This window comes from Lethenteron reissneri, chromosome 7 (assembly GCF_015708825.2).
Source record: "Lethenteron reissneri isolate LAM-NWPU_2019-01 chromosome 7, ASM1570882v1, whole genome shotgun sequence".
Taxonomy (NCBI): Eukaryota; Metazoa; Chordata; class Hyperoartia; order Petromyzontiformes; family Petromyzontidae; genus Lethenteron; species Lethenteron reissneri.
This window is the reverse complement of record NC_083785.1, coordinates 2,347,991-2,365,349: the sequence shown is the minus strand read 5'-3', so window position 1 is coordinate 2,365,349 and position 17,359 is coordinate 2,347,991. Positions and strand designations below refer to the sequence as shown.

General features: G+C 55.7%; 1 protein-coding gene across 1 annotated transcript in view; it reads left to right on the top strand.

Annotated features, from left to right (window-relative positions):
• Positions 1-6,742: 6,742 nt before the first annotated feature.
• Positions 6,743-17,359, top strand: part of LOC133355774 (polycomb complex protein BMI-1-like) — a 26,028-nt gene continuing 15,411 nt past the window's right edge. Inside the window, 1 exon segment of the mRNA XM_061573119.1 lies at positions 6,743-7,129. The gene's annotated coding sequence lies outside the window, so the exon portion shown is untranslated.

Genomic DNA, 17,359 nt, shown 5'->3' with positions numbered 1-17,359 from the left:
CACGTACACTCACACGTACACTCACCACACACACGCACGGCCCTGCACGGCAGCAAAGACAAAGACCCGTGAACGCACGGGCGTACACACACACACGTGCATACACACACACGTGCACACACACGTACACACGTGCACACACACGTGCATATACACACACGTGCACACACACACGTACACACACGTACACACACACACGTACACATACACACACGTACACACACAGACGTACACACACACGTACACACACATACACACACGTACACACACACACACGTGCACACACACACGTGCACACACACACTTACACACACGTACACACACACACACACACGTACACACACGTACACATATACACGTACACACACAGACGTACACACACGTACACACACACGTACACTCACCACACACACACGTACACACACACACACACGTGCACACACACACTTACACACACGTACACATACACACACGTACACACACAGACGTACACACACACACACGTACACACACGTACACATATACACGTACACACACAGACGTACACACACGTACACACACACGTACACTCACCACACACACACACGTACACACACACACGTGCACACACGTACACACACACACGTACACACACACGTACACACACACGTACACACACACGCGCAACGGTGCAAACGGCATACAGAAATACCGCACGTGGAGTACACGTGCAATTGCAAAGATAAAGATGCCCAGTGTAGCCTGTAGCAGACTGTTGGGGCAAGTGCTGTTGGTGAGTAGCACCTATGAAGGCCGACACGGCACACCACAAGGGCAGGGGTGGTCAGCTGACGAAATTATACAACTATCCCCCGTGTAGCCTAAACAGACTGATGGGGCAAGTGCTGTTAGCGAGCACCTATGAAGACCGGTACAGCTCACGAGGGGGTGGGTGGCCAGCACCACGCCCGGCCGCCTTTGTCTCCCTAGTGGCGATGTTTTACACACCGAACCAGGTACTCATTTGAGGCTGAGTCGACCTCCCCATGCACAAGGATACACACACAAAGTTACGCACACGGTGACACACGCGCAGTAGCACACAGTCACACACGGTTGGCTACATACGGTACGAAAAAAGTTCAGCGTACATACCACGCGCGCATAGTAACACACACGATCATAAGCGCAGTTACACAGTAACTCAGTCACACAGTCAGACACATTCACACGCGCAGTGACACACACAGACACACACACAGTAACACACACAGACACAACATCAGGAACACACACAGGCACACGCACAGTAGCACACACAAACATCAGTGACACACACAGACACAACATCAGGAACACACACAGACACACGTGCAGTGACACACACAGACACAACATCAGGAACACAGGTCAACGCAGTAACACAGACACGCACACACATTAACACACATTAACACACTAACACACGGTCAACGCAGTAACACACACAGACACGCACACACATTAACACACTAACATACGATAAACACAGTAACACAGACCCGCACACACATTAACACACATTAACACACTAACATACGGTCAACGCAGTAACACACACAGACACGCACACACAGTAACACACACACTAACACACGGTCAACGCAGTAACACAGACACGCACACACACTAACACACGGTCAACACAGTAACACACAGACACGCACAGTAACACAGTAACACAATGGCACACAAACGTGCACAGTGACATACACAGACACGCACAGTAACACAGTAACACAGTGGCACACAAACGTGCACAGTGACACACACAGACACGCACAGTAACGCAGTGGCACACACACGTCAGCAGTGACACACACAGACACACGCACAGTAACACAGTGACACACACACATACACACGTGCACAGTGACACACAGACACGCGTGCACAGAAACACAAAACAAAGGCCGGCGTCGTGCTCTGTGGAGCTCTGCACCACACAGGGTGTGCTGCGTCCCAGCGTTGTTTGCGAGCGCCTATGAAGGCCGGACAGCGACCGCATGGCCAATGCGGCTTAACAGCCCCAGTGGCGAGTGGTAACCACACACACCAGACACACACACAGTGACACACAGTGACACACACACACACAGTGACACACACACACAGTGACACACACACACAGTGACACACATAACCAGCCGGTGCTGGTTTTAAGGCCGAGTTAACCTAGGGGATGCAGTTGCAACAGACGGACGCGAGGCAGCGAAGGCGCGCAGAATAGCGGACTCGGGTTCGTTATTAATGCTGGAGGAATCCGATGAGCCATGAAGCTCTTTGTTTTTATCCGCCAGATCTCCAGTCGGGGGCACGTGGTGGGGGGGGGGGGGGTCTTCAAGGCGACTCGGCGTGGCTCCGAGTCGGCTCCCGAGTCGGCGAGATCTCCGTTCGCGAGTGGTCGTTGCTGCGACATCGACATGCCGCTTTATAGCTAATCGGATTCCTCCTCCTCCTCCCGCCCGGCAAGGTCGGGACACGCCCGAAAAATGACACTGAACCCGACGTCACTTACACACACTCTCGTCGTGACGGCTGCAGGTGCAGACGCTCTACGTGTACACCTACACACGCATACACACGTGCGTGTACACCTACACACGCATACACACGTGTGTGTACACCTACACACACATACACACGTGTGTGTACACCTACACACACATACACCCGTGTGTGTACCTACACACACATACACACGTGTGTGTACACCTACACACACATACACACGTGTGTGTGTACACCTACACACACATACACACCCGTGTGTGTACACATACACACACATACACACCCGTGTGTGTACACCTACACACACATACACCCGTGTGTGTACACCTACACACACATACACACGTGTGTGTACACCTACACACACATACACACGTGTGTGTGTACACCTACACACACATACACACCCGTGTGTGTACACCTACACACATACACACGTGTGTGTACACCTACACACACATACACACGTGTGTGTACACCTACACACACATACACACGTGTGTGTACACCTACACACACATACACACCCGTGTGTGTACACCTACACACACATACACACCCGTGTGTGTACACCTACACACACATACACCCGTGTGTGTACACCTACACACACATACACACGTGTGTGTACACCTACACACACATACACACGTGTGTGTGTACACCTACACACACATACACACCCGTGTGTGTACACCTACACACATACACACGTGTGTGTACACCTACACACACATACACACGTGTGTGTACACCTACACACACATACACACGTGTGTGTACACCTACACACACATACACACCGTGTGTGTACACCTACACACATACACACGTGTGTGTACACCTACACACACATACACACGTGTGTGTACACCTACACACACATACACACGTGTGTGTACACCTACACACACATACACACCCGTGTGTGTACACCTACACACACATACACACCCGTGTGTGTACACCTACACACATACACACGTGTGTGTACACCTACACACACATACACACGTGTGTGTACACCTACACACACATACACACGTGTGTGTGTACACCTACACACACATACACACCCGTGTGTGTACACCTACACACATACACACGTGTGTGTACACCTACACACACATACACACGTGTGTGTACACCTACACACACATACACACGTGTGTGTACACCTACACACACATACACACGTGTGTGTACACCTACACACACATACACACGTGTGTGTACACCTACACACACATACACACGTGTGTGTACACCTACACACACATACACCCGTGTGTGTACACCTACACACACATACACACGTGTGTGTACACCTACACACACATACACACGTGTGTGTACACCTACACACACATACACACCCGTGTGTGTACACCTACACACATACACACGTGTGTGTACACCTACACACACATACACACGTGTGTGTGTACACCTACACACACATACACACGTGTGTGTGTACACCTACACACACATACACACCCGTGTGTGTACACCTACACACATACACACGTGTGTGTACACCTACACATACATACACACGTGTGTGTACACCTACACATATACACACGTGTGTGTACACCTACACACACATACACACGTGTGTGTGTACACCTACACACACATACACACCCGTGTGTGTACACCTACACACATACACACGTGTGTGTACACCTACACACACATACACACGTGTGTGTACACCTACACATATACACACGTGTGTGTACACCTACACACACATACACACGTGTGTGTACACCTACACACACATACACACGTGTGTGTACACCTACACACACATACACACGTGTGTGTACACCTACACACACATATACACGTGTGTGTGTATATATACACACACGCCGGTGCCGTGAGTGGGGAGCGGTGGCGCAGCGGTTAGCGCACCGGCGCGGCCAACCAGTTCGACTCGCGTGCCTTTAAACGAGCACGTGGCGCGCGGTGCGTCGTGATCATCGGCACTGGGGAGACAAAGGCGGCCGGGCCTGGTGCCGACCACCACTCCGCCAGCAGCACTTGCCGTGACCGCTCCGTCGAAGGCTACGCGTGGCATCATCTTTGTCTGTTGCCGCGTGTGAGATGTTGCCGCGTGTGAGATGTTGCCGCGTGTGAGATGTTGCCGCGTGTGAGATGTTGCCGCGTGTGAGATGTTGCCGCGTGTGAGATGTTGCCGCGTGTGAGATGTTGCCGCGTGTGAGATGTTGCCGCGTGTGAGATGTTGCCGCGTGTGAGATGTTGCCGCGTGTGCGGCGGCAAAGAGCGGCGAGGAATCTCTTTCGTCGCCCTCCTTTGTGTGGCTCAAAGCCTCGCCCGCTCGCTCGCCCGTTCGCGTCTCGCGTTGTGCAACAACCACGCCGCTTGTACAGCAGCAGCAGCGGCGGCAGCGGGGGCAGCAGCAGTAGCAGCAGCAGCAGCAGCTTTGGCCGAGGGGCGGTGCGTGCGCGATTCCTCGGTGCTCGGAACGCGACGCTGGTGTCTGCCTCCCCCCCCGCATTTGCATGCAGCGCAAGGCCTCGCTCTCTCGCCATCTCGCTCTTACTCGCTCTTACTCGCTCTCTCTCTCTCGCCATCTCGCTCTTACTCGCTCGCTCTCTCTCGCTCGCTCCTCCTGCAATCTCTCTCTCGCCTCCGCGCGCCGCAAATGTGCGCGCACCAACAACAACAATAACAAGAACCCCCGCCCGCACCATAGCGGCAACATATGTTCGTTATCGTCCGCACCCGGGATAATCAATAATAATTTGAATCACAACAATAACGATGAAGATAAAATACACAGCAAGCCGTGGTGGGAATATCCCCCGGATAGCCTCAAACAGACTGCTGGGGCAAGTGCTGTTCACGAGTACCTATGAAGGTCGTGCCGATCACGTGCACGCGTTGTCCGTGCGTGTGCTGAGTGGGGAGGCCTCTCACAGGTTCAGAGCTACCACCACAGCAGGCAACAACAACAACAACGCTGCTCAACAACAACAACAACGCTTTTCAACAACAACAACAACGCTGCTCAACAACAACAACAACGCTGTTCAACAACAACAACAACAACGCTGTTCAACAACAACAGCAGCAGCAGCCGCATGAACAACCGCGGAGTGGCTCTTCTCTGCGGCCGTTCGGGCTAGGAGCTCGTGGACGGGGCTAGGAGCTCGCGGACGGGGCTAGGAGCTCATGAACGGGGCTAGGAGCTCATGAATGAGGCTAGGAGCTCGCGGACGGGGCTAGGAGCTCATGAACGGGGCTATGAGCTCGTGAACGGGGCTAGGAGCTCGTGGACGGGGCTAGGAGCTCATGAATGAGGCTAGGAGCTCGCGGACGGGGCTAGGAGCTCATGAACGGGGCTATGAGCTCGTGAACGGGGCTAGGAGCTCGTGGACGGGGCTAGGAGCTCATGAACGGGGCTAGGAGCTCATGAACGGGGCTAGGAGCTCATGAATGAGGCTAGGAGCTCGTGAACGGGGCTAGGAGCAGCAGATCGTGGCACCACGCTTCACTCCCCGCGAGAAGCAGGCATCGGACGCGGAGCCGAGAGGCGCGCGTGGGGGGGGGGGTGTTGGGTTGGTGGGGGCGAGTGGGAGGGGTGGAGGGGGGGGCGAGTGGGAGGGGTGGAGGGGGGGGCGAGTGGGAGGGGTGGAGGGGGGGGCGAGTGGGAGGGGTGGAGGGGGGGGGCGAGTGGGAGGGGTGGAGGGGGGGGCGAGTGGGAGGGGTGGAGGGGGGGGGCGAGTGGGAGGGGTGGAGGGGGGGGCGAGTGGGAGGGGTGGAGGGGAGGGCGAGTGGGAGGGGTGGAGGGGGTGGCGAGTGGGAGGGGTGGAGGGGGGGGCGAGTGGGAGGGGTGGAGAGGGGGGCGAGTGGGATGGGTGGAGGGGGGTGCGAGAAGGGGTTGGGCGGTGTTCGAGGGGAGTTCTCTGGGAGGAGGAGGAGGAGGGGGGGGAGTCGTGTGAGCACGTGACCGGCGCGGCCTCATCATCATCAGCAGCAGCAGCGGGCAGGGCTTCGCGGGGCGGGGCGGGGCTGGCCGGGGGGGGTGGGGGATGAACCCCACCGCGTGGTGCCCCACACACCCCCCCCCCCCCGGACATCCACCCCCCTCCCCTCCCCTCCCCAGCATCGCCACCAACCCCCCACGCCTCCCCAACCCGCCCACCAGCCGAACGCAGCCGCAGCAGCAGCCGCGGCACGCACCTCCTCATCCTCCTCCCCGTGCACCGCGCACGGTCGCCGCCGCCTCCTCCTCCTCCTCCTCGCTCCGTCTCTCTCCTCCCCCTTTCTCTCTCTCCCCTCCTCCTCCTCCCTCTCTCCTCCCTCTCGCACCACCACCACCACACACACGAGAGAGAGAGACAGCATCACCATCATCACCGTCGTCGTCGTTGCCGCCGCTGATGCCGCCCGTGCGCACACAGCAGCAGGAGCAGGAGCAAGAGCATCAGTAGCAGCATCAGATACAGCAGTAGCAGCAGCAGCAGGAGGAATAGGAAGAGCAGCAGCAGGAGTAGGAGCAGTAGGAGCAGCAGCAGGAGGAGCCCTTCTTCGCCAGAGGAGGACAAAAACGCGCGAGGTGAGCGCGGAACGCCGCCACTGCGGAGGGGGCACGCAGGAGGGGGGGGGTAGGGGGGTCTGTGTGGGGGGGGGTCTGTGTGGGGGGGGGGGGTCTGTGGGGGGGGGTGCCCCCCACCCGAGGAAGGGGGGGCCGCCGTGGAAGGCGTCGCGGTGACGGGCGGCAGCGAGGAGGAGGAGGGGGTGTAGAGGGGGGGGGGGGTCCGAGGAGTCGCGGTGACTCCTCGTCGGTCTCTGCGCTCGCGCGGGGCTGTTCCAAGATGGCTGCGTGGCGTGAATGCACGCGACGTAGAGAGCGAGATAGCGAGATGGAGCAGGCAGGCAGCAGGGAGGGAGGCGGTCTCGCTGCTGCTGTGATGATGATGATTGTTGTTGTTGTGGTGGTGGTGGTGGCGCTGGGCGGAGTGGTGCGAGCGGTGATTGCCAACACCGCCACCATCACCCACCCCCGCCCCCCCCCCCGAGTGGGTAGAGACCCGAGCCAGGGAGCCCGCTGGTCGTCTCCCTCTTCTCTGTCCGCGTCGCTTGCGTCTCTCTCCGCCCCCCTCCATCATCACCACCAACACCACCACCACCAACCACTGTGGTCGCGGATGGACAATGCTGGCGGGTGTTGTGTTGTGCGCGCGCACGTGTTGTGTGTGGTGTGTGTTGTTGTTGTGTTGGCGATGGTGGTTGTGTTGTGCGCGCACGGTACCGTGTGTGTGTGTGACTGGTTTGTGTGAGCGCGAGTGTGTGTGAGTGCGAGTGTGTGTGAGTGCGAGTGTGTGTGAGTGCGAGTGTGAGTGCGTGAGTGTGACTGTGTGAGTGTGTGTGTGTGACTGTGTGAGTGTGTGTGTGACTGTGAGTGTGTGTGACTGTGTGTGTGTGTGACTGTGTGTGTGTGTGTGAGTGTGTGTGTGTGACTGTGTGCGTGTGTGAGTGCGTGAGTGTGACTGTGTGAGTGTGTGTGCGTGTGACTGTGTGTGTGACTGTGTGTGTGACTGTGCGTGTGAGTGCGAGTGTGAGTGCGTGAGTGTGACTGTGTGTGTGAGTGTGTGAGTGCGTGAGTGTGAGTGCGTGAGTGTGAGTGCGTGAGTGTGAGTGCGTGAGTGTGAGTGTGTGAGTGTGAGTGCGTGAGTGTGAGTGCGTGAGTGTGACTGTGTGTGTGTGTGTGAGTGCGTGAGTGTGAGTGCGTGAGTGTGACTGTGTGTGTGTGCGTGTGAGTGTGACTGTGAGTGTATGCGAGTGAGTGTGACTGTGTGTGAGTGTGTGACTGTGTGTGAGTGTGTGAGTGTGTGTGTGAGTGTGAGTGTGACTGTGTGTGTGTGAGTGTGACTGTGTGTGTGTGAGTGTGTGTGAGAGTGTGACTGTGTGAGTGTGACTGTGTGTGAGTGTGTGTGCGCGTGTGTGTAAGTGTGACTGTGTGAGTGTGTGAGTGTGACTGTGTGTGTGTATGCGAGTGTGTGTGAGTGCGTGAGTGTGACTGTGAGTGTGTGCACGATCGCGTGCGTTCGGTGCCTCACCCCTCGATCGCGCATTGCAGCTTCTACAATTCTCACGCGTTCGCAGCAAATTTGCGGCGTCCCTTGTGGTGGTGGTCGATGTCGTCGTCGTTGCCTGCTGCTGTGCATGGGCTACCCGAGCCCACGGGATTCGTCATCGTCGTCGTTGTTTGTTTTTGGTTGAGTGTCGCCCGCGCTCGCCATCATCGCTTGTGCGTCTCTGTGTGGGTGACAATCGTGGTGATGGTGGTGGTAGTAGTGGTAGTGGTGGTGGTGCCAGTGCATTGATATTCACACACCAGTGTCCGTCTCAAAGGTCGGCATAGAGCAGGCGGGGGGGGGGGTGTGAGAGTTGGAGAGAGAGGGTGGTGGTGGTTAGAACCTCCGATTTCCCCGGCATGAAATAAATTAAAATAAAATATCTACGGAGCTTGTGGGTCAACGCGGACACAGCCGAGCGCGCAGTGAACACACACGGGAGGGTGTACACACACGCGTGTGTGTGTGTGTCAGTGTGAGCTGTAACAGCACTTGCCCCAACAGTCTGCCAAGGCTAGGCGGGGGATCTTTGCCTTTGTGTGTGCGTCTGCGTGGTAGTGTCGTGCGCTCGGGAGCGGTGGTGCTGCGGTTAGCGCGCTGCGCTACGAACCCGGCGACCCGAGTTCGAATTCCCGCTCGCGGCCGCCAAAAAGCGCCGACGATTATCTGAACCGGTCCTGGGCCTCATCCCTCTAGGTCGACTCGGCCTCAAATGAGTATCTGGTGCGGTGTGTAGTAAACATCGCTACTGGGGAGACAAAGGCGGTCGGGCGTGGTTCTGGCAACCCACCCCCTCGTGTGCCGTGCCGGCCTTCATAGGTGCTCGCTAACAGCACTTGCCCCTACAGTCTGTTCAGGCTATACGGGGGGGGGGACTTTATGTATCTTTGTGTGTCTGTGTGTCAGTCTTTGTGGCTATGTGTGTGTGTTTGTGTGTATCGGTGTGTCGATGTATGTGCGTTTGTGTGTGTATGCGCCTGTGTGTGCATGTATCTGTGTGCAAGTGTGTCTGTGTTTGCGTGTCTTTGAATGTTTGTGTGTGTGCTCCTGTGTGTACGCATGTGTCTGCGTCCGCGTGTGACTGTGTGTCTGCCTGTGTGTCCGTGTGTTTGTGCATCTGTGCATGTATGCATGTATGTGAGTGTGCGTCTGTATTAGGTGCTCGCTAACAGCACTTGCCCCTACAGTCTGTTCAGGCTATACGGGGGATCTTTGTCTTTGTCTGTATTTGTGTCGTCTTCATTATGTATCTATGTATGTATGTGTGTCTGTCTGTGTCTCTGTGTGTGTGTCTGTGTATGCGCCTGTGTGTATGTATCTGTCAGTGTGTGTCTGTATCTGTGTGTCGTCTTCGTATGTATCTTTGCGTGCCCCTGTGTGAATGTGTCTGTGTGTGTGTCTCCCTGTCTGTGTGTCTGTTTCTCTGTCTCAGTGCGTGTCTCTCTGTGTGTATTTACCACTGTATGCGCCTGTGTGTGTCTGTGTGCCTCTGTATTTGTGTGTCGTCTTCCTGTGTATGTGCGTGCTCCTGTGTGAATGTCTGTGTATGTCTCTGTGTGTGTCTGTCTCTGTGTGTCACCTAAGTTGTCTCTCTGTGTCTGTCTGTGTGTGTCTGTCTCTCTGTGTGTGTGTGTCTGTCTCTCGGTCTGTGTGTGTGTGTCTGTCTCTCGGTCTGTGTCTGTGTGTGTCTCTCTGTCTGTGTGTCTGTGTCTCTCTGTCTGTGTGTGTGTCTGTGTGTGTGTGTCTCTGTGTGTGTGTCTATGTCTCTCTCTCTCTGTCTGTCTGTGTCTCTCTGTCTGTCTGTGTGTGTCTGTCTCTGTGTGTGTGTCTGTGTGTGTGTCTGTGTGTGTGTGTCTCTGTGTGTGTGTCACCAAACTTGTGTCTCTCTCTGCGCGCCCCCGGCAAGTTCGCTGCTTTTCCCCTTTCGGGAGTTTTCGCGTCGAGAAAATGGCGGAGTCGTCGGGGTTCTCGTTTCACGCCTCTCGGGGGAGACTCGCGCGCGATGCTGCCGCTACGCACAACAACCACAACAACAACCACAACAACAACCACAACAACAACCACAACAACCACACCACCACCAAAGAGAACTTCTCCCGCGAGAGAGAGAGAGACAGAGAGGCCACTGCGAGCCCGCGCGGCGCGACATTTTCGCCGCTTTTCCCTCTTCACCCCCCACGCGCCAGCGGACGTGGCACGCGAATACCGCTCCACTTGTACATTTACTCACCACGCCACACACCACACACACACTGCACCACACCACACTACACACTGCACCGCGTGCGTAGTTGTGTGCTGAGTGTTGTTATACCAAAGGGATACTCCGAACTTTGTCAACATGTTCGCCCGCCGCAGTCGGCAAGTGACAGCATCATGAGCAGTAACAGCAGCGATGGTTGCGTTGCGCGTACGATAAACAGCGGACTTTAGACGCACAGATCCCGTGGTGTTTAAAAGTCGAACTCGTCGGTGTGGTGGTGGTGGCTGTGTGAGTTTTCTTTCGTGCAAATGTCTCGCGAACAAACGTCTTGACGATGACCGCGCAGCAACAATAAACGCACAGCACTTTGAGATGATGTTCGCACATCTATGAGTCGGAGGCAAACTTCGTGTTGACTCGAGTCTTACAAACAGGCCAAGTTGAACTCCTCGGTTAGGCGTGGTGGTGGTGGTGGTGGTGTGAGTTTTAATTCAGGCAAGGTCTATATCCAATAGCCGTCTTGCCCTTAACCGTGAAACTAAAATAAACGCACGGCACTTTGAGATGCTGTTTGCTGATCACGCTCCAAGTCGGAGGCAGACTTCGCGTTGACTCGAGTCTTCTAAACAACAGCGATGGTCTTTGTCACGCCGTGGGGCGTCGCAAATATATGTGTCTTCTCATCGCGCGATTTATTTTCGGGGTTTGCTTCTGATTTTCGTTCCGGTTTTAGCAGCAGCAACAGCAGCAACAGCAACAACAACCACGTTTGATTACCACGCGCGCGTTGTTGTTGTTGTGTGCATGAGACGCGTCGCGCCATACGAACCCGATTCCCGCTCACGGCCAACACCGGTGACGATGATCTGGGCCTCCCCCCTAGGTCGACTCGGCCTCAAATGAGTACCCGGTGCGGTGTGTGTAGTAAAAATCATCGCCGCTCATGGTTGCCGGCCACCCACCACCTCGTGTGTCGTTCCTGCCTTCATAGGTGCGACTCGCTAACAGCACTTGCCCCAGCAGTCCGTTTAGGCTGCACGGGGGATCTTTGTATTATTTGTCTTTTGAGACGAACTTCTACTGCTCGTTTGTGTTCGTGAAAGGGCCGGGTCGGACATCCGATTTGAGGAGCGCGGTATTTTCGGGAATACGACTCGTCGCTGTTGCGATGATTTGATGGTTCCGCGGTTGTTCCTACACGTGACAGTGAGTGTGTGAGTGTGTCTTTGTTGGGGCAAGTGTTGTTAGCGGGTTACAGGCTATGCGGGAGATCGTTTTCTTTGTGTGTCCGTGTGTTTACCGTCTATTACTTACCTGGTGCGTGGGGAGCGGTGGTAGTCGTGTCTTGGTTAGCGCGCTGCGTTGCGAGCCCGGCGACGCGAGTTCGATTTATTTGAACTGGTCCTGGGCTTCCACGAGGTCGCATCGGTCTCAAATGAGTACCTGGTGCGGTGTGTAAAAGTCATCGCTACTGGGGAGACAAAGGCGGCCCGGCGTGGTTGCTGGCCACCCACCCACCCGCTCGTGCGTCGTGCCGGCCTTCATAGGTGCTGCTCCCTAACAGCACTTGCCCCAACAGTCTGTTAAGGCTACACGGGGGATCTTTGTATTTTGTTTCTCTGGTTACGAACATAGAGAGATGTGGCGCGTATAATATATCGATGCAACCGACCCGGCGAGCGCTGAGTTCAATCCCCGGTCACGGCTCTCTCTGGTTGAGCTATGCAACGACACCCGCACTGACACACGTGCGTGGTGAAGTATGGTCAAATCGTCACCGCGACACGGCGTGCGGGAGGTGGAGTTGTTCGTTCAGCAGTTGTTTGGCAAATGTGTGTTCGTCAATGATTGTTGTTGTTGTCGTCATAATATAATTATACATTAATCTGTGCACTGCATGGCATGCCTTACCGGGCCGCGCACGCGTGATAAATAATGACAAACGCACGACACGGGCTGACACGGAACTGCACCGCGTTGCAGACGCGCATGCAGCAGCGACACGCAGCCTTAACAGACTGTTGGTGCAAGTGCTGTTAGCGAGTAGCACCTATGAAGGCCGGCACGCACGGTGGCCAGCACCACGCCCGACCGCCTTTGTCTCCCCAGTAGCGATGTTTATAGGCCGCGCCAGGTGCTCGTTTTGAGGCTGAGTCGACCTAGGACAGGGCTATGACCGGTCCGGATATTCGCCACTGTTATTGGTCGTGAGCGGGTGTCGGACTGGGGTCGCTGGGTTCGTATCTGCGGCGCACTAACCACTCCGCTACACACACCAAGACAAAGATGCCCCGTGTAGCCTGAACACACTTAGGGGGCAAGTGCTGTTAGCGAGTAACACCTATGAAGGCCGGCACGGCGCACACGTACAGCACGTGCACTCGCACGCACACGTGTTGTTAGTACACCATCAGGAGCATCATCATCAGCCATGCTCAATTCACTGCTTGATGAAGAACACTCCCCACCCCTCCCTAGAATCCGCCGTCGTCACCTCTTGACAATCCTGCCGTGCGTACGGATACCGATCCAGGCGGCTCTTGCCCCTTACACGCGAGATCGATTTCAAAGCTCCGTCTCCCCACCCCCGTGTGTTACGGAACGACTTCTCGGACGAGTTCCACTCTTTGGGTTCCGTTCTGCCCCTATTCTTGAACCATCGTCCACCATTCCTTCGAGCGACGTTACAGATACATCGACATATCCGTGCGTGTGTGTAGCGTAAAGTTACGGATTCGGCAGGATACACGCTTTGCGACGCAAAAAAGTGGGTATCTGTGTGGGTCTCCGTGTAAGTCTGTGGTTCTCTGTGTAAGTCCGTGGGTCTCTGCATGAGTCTGTGGGTCTATGTGTGAGTGTGTGGGTCTCTGTGTAAGTTCGTGGGTCTCTGTGTAAGTCTGTGGTTCTCTGTACAAGTCTGTGGTTCTCTGTGCAAGTCCGCGGGTCTATGTGTGAGTCCGTGGGTCTCTGCGTGAGTCTGTGGGTCTCTGCGTGAGTCTGTGGGTCACTTCAGCAATCTACAAATCTCCGTGTAAATCATCGGCGCTTCTGCTCAGTCGGTTTCAAAAGCGGCGGTGCGGATTAAAACCGGTAACCGTTGTCGGAATGGCAAACTCGGTTCGGAGAGGCAACAACCGGGCAACTGATTGCCGTGATTATTATTTTTCGTTGTTTGTTTAGTAACTCGCTCGCACCGATAATTACTTCGCTCTGCGTTCACGTTTTTTTCCCCCCATCATCGTGCAAGAGTGCAATCGGCGCTTCCCCCCCCCCCACCTCTTCCTCCTCCTCCTCCAATGCGAGGTTGCAAGACGTTATTGTACGTACGGTATGTTGAACTTCTTTCGCACCGTACGTCGCCAACGAGCCGTGCTGCTCTGGGGAGGTGTTATTGATTGGAACTAAGACGCTTGTGAAAACGTCAGTGAAGTCTCGCTGCCCCAACCCAAAGCTGTCTTTCTGTCCCTGACGAAGGACCATGTCCCGAAACGTCAGCCTACTGTAAAATAATAATGGCTACGTACGGTGCGAAATAAGTTCAGCAGACGGGTACATACATTCCCGTTCTAAGGCGGTGATGATGAGTTTCAGGGTTTTTGTTGTGCAATTGATTGAGCAGCCGTGTCTATAGAGTTTACAAATCGATCCGTGGGGTCGGCGCTTGCCCCAATTTCAGTATTGGTAGAACAACAACAACAATTATAACAACAACAACGATGATAACAACAACGATGATAACGCGAGTTGCGCGTGCGACGAGTGACACGGTAGGGGCTTTCGTGTGGCGTCCGGAATTTCGCGAGAAGTGTCGGCCGCGTGCTACGTGGGGAGAGACCTCGTTTGGCTGCTTGGCAGTCCGCTTGCTCATCTTATGAACACGCAAGTGGGTCTTTCGCGACCAATATCAACATGTAAATGTGTCGTTAAACCCGCCACCACCCGACACAGCCAACTAGTAAGGTTTGTCGCGTGAACAGAACGTGGACAATTCGTTACTGGTAGAGCAACACCGGTGTGTTTGAGAGCAAAGCCTCGACATTTACAATCTGGGAACGAAGTTTCGCGAGTAATTACCACGAGCTTCATCAGGCGACAGACAGATTCCGTGTATAAATCCTCCTGTTTCGTTCCTAAAATAGAGCGGTAGATGTGATGACATCACTTGAGCCTTTCCTGAGCGAAGTGGGGGAGGGGGGGTAATGAACGCATATAAATGACAATAGGTATGTCCCGTATTAAGGCTGCTTGCTGTGTGTGCACGCGCGTTATGGGGAGCGGTGGTGGTAGACGCGACTCGCTAAACAGCACTTGCCCCAGCAGTCCGTTCAGGCTATACGGGGGATCTTTGGTCGTGTAGTGGTTAGCTCACGGCCAACGCCAGTGACGAATATCTGAACCGGTCCTGGGCCTCCCCTAGGTCGACTGAGCATACAATGATTGCCGAGTGCGGGTGTGTAAGCATCGCCACTGGTGAGACGAAGGCGGTCGGGCGTGGTGCTGGTCACCCACCCCCTCGTGCGCCGTGCGGGCCTGTATAGGTGCTACTCGCTAACAGCACTTGCCCCAACAGTCTGTTGAGGCTACACGGGGGGGGGGGGCTTTTTTGTAGAAGTTCTCGCGCGCGTCGTGGTGATCGCTCAAGCCAGCGCGCGTGCGTGTGTGTGTGCGTGGGTACGTGTGTGCGCGTGCGTGCGTGTGTGCGTGAGTACGTGTGTGTGTGCGTACGTGCGTGTGTGTGTGCGTGGGTACGTGTGTGCGCGTGCGTGCGTGTGTGCGTGTGTGCGTGGGTACGTGTGTGTGTGCGTACGTGCGTGTGTGTGTGCGTGGGTACGTGTGTGCGCGTGCGTGCGTGTGTGCGTGTGTGCGTGGGTACGTGTGTGTGTGCGTGTGTGCGTGGGTACGTGCGCGTGTATGTGCGCGCGTGCGTGTGCGCGCGTCGTGGTGATCGCTCAAGCCAGCGCGCGTGCGTGTGTGCGTGGGTACGTGTGTGTGCGTGTGTGCGTGTGTGCGTGGGTACGTGTGCGTGTGTGTGCGCGCGTGCGACTCGTGCGCCTAATCATATTCATGCGTTATTGATTTGTTCCCTTCGTGGCTGTGAATGCATCCACGCGTGCGCGGGCACCCATAGATACGCGTGCGCACACACGTGCACACGTGCACACGCACACACGTGCACACGCATACACGTGTACAGGCGTAACGCACGCATTATATGTTTCCAAGGCCGATATTGATGCATACTGATTACACTATATACACACGCACGCGCGCGAACACACGTGCACGCGCAGACGGGCCCGCAAACGCACAGACATAACCATGCATAACAATGACATACACGCGCGCACACACACAAGCATGCGACAAATATAACATGCGCACCATACACAGACAAAGGTCCCCCTTATAGTCCTATACTGTAGGGGCCAAGTGCTGTTATCGAGCAGCACCTGTGAAGGCCGGCACGGCACACGAGGGGGTGGGTGGGTGGCCCCCTTTGTCTCCCCCAGTGGCGATGTTTATGCATCGCACCAGGTACTCATTTGAGGCTGAGTCGACCTAGGGGGAGGCACAGGGCAGATTTAGATTATCATCACTGGTGTTGGTGGCCGTGAGCAGGAATCGAACTCCATACGTGCACGCGGATACACGAACACAAACACAAAGATTCTCCGTATAGCCTTAATAGACTGTTGGGGCAAGTGCTGTTAGCGAGCACCTCTGAAGGCCGGCACACACACGCAAACACACACGAACACACACACATGAACACACGCAAACACACGCACACGAACACACACGAACACACACGACCAGACACACACGAACAGACACACGCAAACACACACACGAACACACACACACGAACACAGACACGAACACACAAACACACACACGAACAGACACACGAGCAAACACACACACGAACACACACGAACAGACGAACACACACACGCAAACACACACACACACGAACACACACACGAATAGACAAACACACGAACACACACACACGCAGTAGTCGGCCAGCGGCGCGCCTGAGTGCTGCTGTTTGCATTGCACGCGCGTGCGTCTCGCCCCCCCATTGATCGCGCGCGCGCCCATCGCTCGCAGAGTCCACTCGCGGTGGAGACGGCGCGGGGTTTGATTTTGGAGACGGGGGGGGGGGCGGAGGGGGGTGGTGGGGGGGGGACGGAGGGGGGCGGCTGTTGTGCGCGTGCTCGTGTGCGCGTGCTCGTGTGCGCGTGCTCGTGTGCTCGGTGTCTGTGTGCGCGTGCTCGTGTGCTCGGTGTCTGTGTGCGCGCGCGTGTCTTCGGTGCGGAAATCAATGTCCTGTGCGTGGTGGAGGTGCGGAGAATGAGGAGGATGAGGAGGTGATGTGGTGAGGAGGATGAGGAGGACCCGCGGAGACCCCACGAGCTCCCTGCAGCAGCACACACACCCGGGGCAGAGTCTGGGGGAGTCTGACGGAGATGAACGGCGTCTCGTTGGTTTGGCGTTCGAT